Source organism: Sapajus apella, unplaced genomic scaffold (assembly GCF_009761245.1).
Source record: "Sapajus apella isolate SASKATOON/1434 unplaced genomic scaffold, GSC_monkey_1.0 scaffold103, whole genome shotgun sequence".
NCBI lineage: Eukaryota > Metazoa > Chordata > Mammalia > Primates > Cebidae > Sapajus > Sapajus apella.
Window position 1 is genome coordinate 4,556,313 of NW_022437043.1, and position 3,484 is coordinate 4,559,796.

The 3,484-nt window shown below is 47.1% G+C and overlaps 1 non-coding gene across 1 annotated transcript; it reads left to right on the forward strand.

The window, feature by feature from the left end:
• The first annotated feature begins 1,462 nt into the window (after positions 1-1,462).
• LOC116536829 lies at positions 1,463-1,603 on the forward strand. The gene has a single exon (XR_004262815.1). It is a non-coding gene; the product is annotated as a U4 spliceosomal RNA (small nuclear RNA).
• The last annotated feature ends 1,881 nt before the right edge of the window (positions 1,604-3,484 follow it).

The window sequence follows — 3,484 nt, forward strand, 5'->3', positions numbered from 1 at the left end:
CCAGCCTGTGTGATAAGAATGAAACCCTGTCTTGAAAAAAAGAGGTGCCCTAGTCTCAGGATGGATGTGTCTTTTAGCAGAGACGCCTCCACATTCCCTTCCCTCTTCCTGCCCCAGAGCACTGCTCAGAAAATCCCACAACAAGGAACCCTCATACCTCAACGGGCAGGAGTGCAAAATGCCACAGCCACTTTGGAAAACTGGCTGCTTCCTATAAAGTTAAAATATGCTTATCCTATGGCTCAGCAATTCTTCTCTTATGTAGCCCCAAATACATGAAAACACATCAACAAAAGACTTGCATATGTATATTTGTAGCAGCTATATTCCAAATAGACAAAAACTGGGAAGAACCCAAATGTCAAACTAGAGGAGAACATGGTGAAAACCCGTCTCTACTAAAAATACAAAAAATTAGCTGGGTGTGGTGGTGGGCGCCTGTAATCCCAGATAATCGGGAGGCTGAGGCAGAATTCTTTGAACCTGGGAGGCAGAGGTTGGAGTGAGCTGAGATGGCACCATTGCACTCCAGCCTGAGCAACAAGAGTGAAACGCTGTCTCAAAAAAAAAAAAAAAAAGGCTAATGTTACCTTGATCCCTGAAACAGATGAGATAAAACCAGAAGAGAAAAAATTTCAAGCCCATTTCACTTATATCTGTAGATGTAAAAATCCTTAATGAAATGTTAGCTAATGATGAAGTTAGAAAATCTGTGGATGATAAAACTAATGGATTAAACTTTGATGAGGGACAAGATATTTACATAGAACCAAAGTACTTCCCCATTAAATACTTATTAATTCCAAAAGGAAAAACAGTAACTTGACAGGAGAGAAAGCTGGCAGACACCATCTTAATGAAGGGATCAAAGTGAAAATTCATGTGCCACCTGGTAGGATGAAATAAGGCAAGACCACCACCACCTGGTCTCTACAAAAAAAATCGAAGAATTAGCTGGGCATGGTGGGGTGCATCTGTGGTCCCAGCTACTCAGGAGGCTGAGGCAGGAGGATTGCTTGATCCCAGGAGGTCAAGGCTATAGTGATCTGTGTTTGTGCCACTACACTCCAGCCTGGGAGACAGAGCGAGACCCCGATCTCAAAAATCAAACAAAAAAGTAAAGTTCCTAAAATTCCATAAAGGCCAGGCCCGGTGGCTCTCGCCTGTAATCCCAGCACTTTGGAAGGCCAAGTCGGGAGGACAGCTTGAGCCCAGGAGTTTGAGACCAGCCTGGACAACATGGCAAGACCCCATCTGTACAAAAATAAAAATAAAAAATTAGCTGGGTGTGGAGGCACACGCCTGTGGTCCCAGCTATTCAGGAGGCTGAGGTGGGAGGCTCACCTGAGCCTAGGAGGTTGAGGCTGCAGTGAGGCATGTTCACAACATTGCACACCAGGCTGGGCATCAGAGTAAGACCCTGTATCAAAATAAAATAAAACTCCATTAAAAAGCTGGCCGGAGCTTTGCGCAGTGGCAGTATCGTAGCCAATGAGGTTTATCCAAGGCACAATTATTGCTAATTGAAAACTTTTCCCAATACCCCGCCATGACCACTTGAAATATAGTCGGCGTTGGCAATTTTTGGCAGTCTCTACGGAGACTGAATTAAAAAAAAAAAAAAAAAAAAAAGCCGGGCGCGGTGGCTCACGCCTGTAATCCCAGCACTTTGAGAGGCCAAGACGGGGGAACTGCCTGAGGTCATGAGTTCGAGACCAGTCCGGCCAACATGGTGAAGCCCCATCTCTACTAAAAATATAAAAACAACAAAAATTATCTAGGCGTGGTGGTGTGCACCCTTAATCCCAGCTACTCAGGAGGCTGAGACAGGGGAATTGCTTGAACCTGGGAGGTGGAGGTTGCAGTGAGCCGAGATTGTAACATTGCACTCCAGCCTCGGCGACAGAGCAAGACTCCGTCTCAAAAAATAAATAAATAAATAAAAGTCATATCCTGCCGGGCACAGTGGCTCACACCTGTAATCCCAACACTTTGGGAGGCTGAGGCAGGTGGATCACTTGAGGTCAGGAGTTCAAGACCAACCTGGCCAACATGAAACCCTGTCTTTACTAAAATTATAAAAATTAGCTGCGCATGGTGCCTGTAATCCTAGCTACTCGGGAGGGTGAGGCAGGAGAATCGCTTGAACCTGGGAGGCAGAGGTCGCAGTAAGCTGAGATCGTGCCACTGTAGTCCAGCCTGGCTGACAGAGCGAGACTCCGTCTCAAAGAAAACAAAACAAAACAAAAAAAACCCCATACCCTCGATGAAGCCTAGAAGGAAGGGCCACTCTCATACATCGCTGGAGGCAATGCAAAATAGTATAACCCTCTCTCTCCCTCTCCCTCTCCTTTGTCTATTTTTCTGCCTCCACAGGGCTCACTGTGGAAACACAAATGCACCCCAATACGCCCAGCTAATTCTTTGATTTCTTGTAGAGACCAGGTGGTGGGGGGAGGGGTGTCTCACTCTGTTGCCCAGGCTGGTCTTGAACTCCTGTGCTCTAGCAATCATCCCACCTCGGCCTGCCAAAGTGATGGGATTATAGGTGTGAGCCACCGCACCCAGCCAAGACTCCATTTATAAAAAGGCCAAAGAATTTTGCTGGGCGAGGTGGCTCATGCCTGTAATCCCAGCACTTTGGGAGGCCAAGTGGGCGGTATCGTCTGTGTTCAGGAGTTCGTGGCAAAAACCCGTCTCTACTATGATGACATTTGTAAACATAGAAAAGATAACAGTAAAAATTTGTCTGTTACAGGACCATTGACCGAAACGTTATCCAGCACATAATTTATATTACTGTGTATAGTCACAGATATCTATTCTAATACGGATTTGTATGTGAAACTATAATCTTTTTTTTTTTTTTTTTTGAGACGGAGTTTCGCTCTTGTTACCCAGGCTGGAGTGCAATGGCGCGATCTCAGCTCACCGCAACCTCCGCCTCCTGGGTTCAGGCAATTCTCCTGCCTCAGCCTCCTGAGTAGCTGGGATTACAGGCACGCGCCACCATGCCCAGCTGATTTTTTGTATTTTTAGTAGAGACGGGGTTTCACCATGTTGACCAGGATGGTCTCGATCTCTTGACCTCGTGATCCACCCGCCTCGGCCTCCCAAAGTGCTGGGATTACAGGTTTGAGCCACCACGCCCGGCGAAACTATAATCTTACTTATTGTTATGTTTATGGTCTGTGTCTCTTGCTGGAATGTCAGCTCGATGAAGTCAAGGAAGAATTTCCAGCACCTGGCCCATGTCAAATGAATATTTTTGGCCACCTGAGTCTCAGTCTTCCCATCTGTAGGATGGGTGTGCCATGTGGAGGCACCCACACGTTCCGCTTTCTTTTCCCACCCCACACAGCACGGCTCCCGGAATTCCACAGCCCAGGCTTACAGTTTCCCATATTCTGGGCGCTGGTGCCCACCACGTGCACCCGGCACTGGCCAGACAGAACTACCACCCCCAGCATGCCGCGCGCATTTG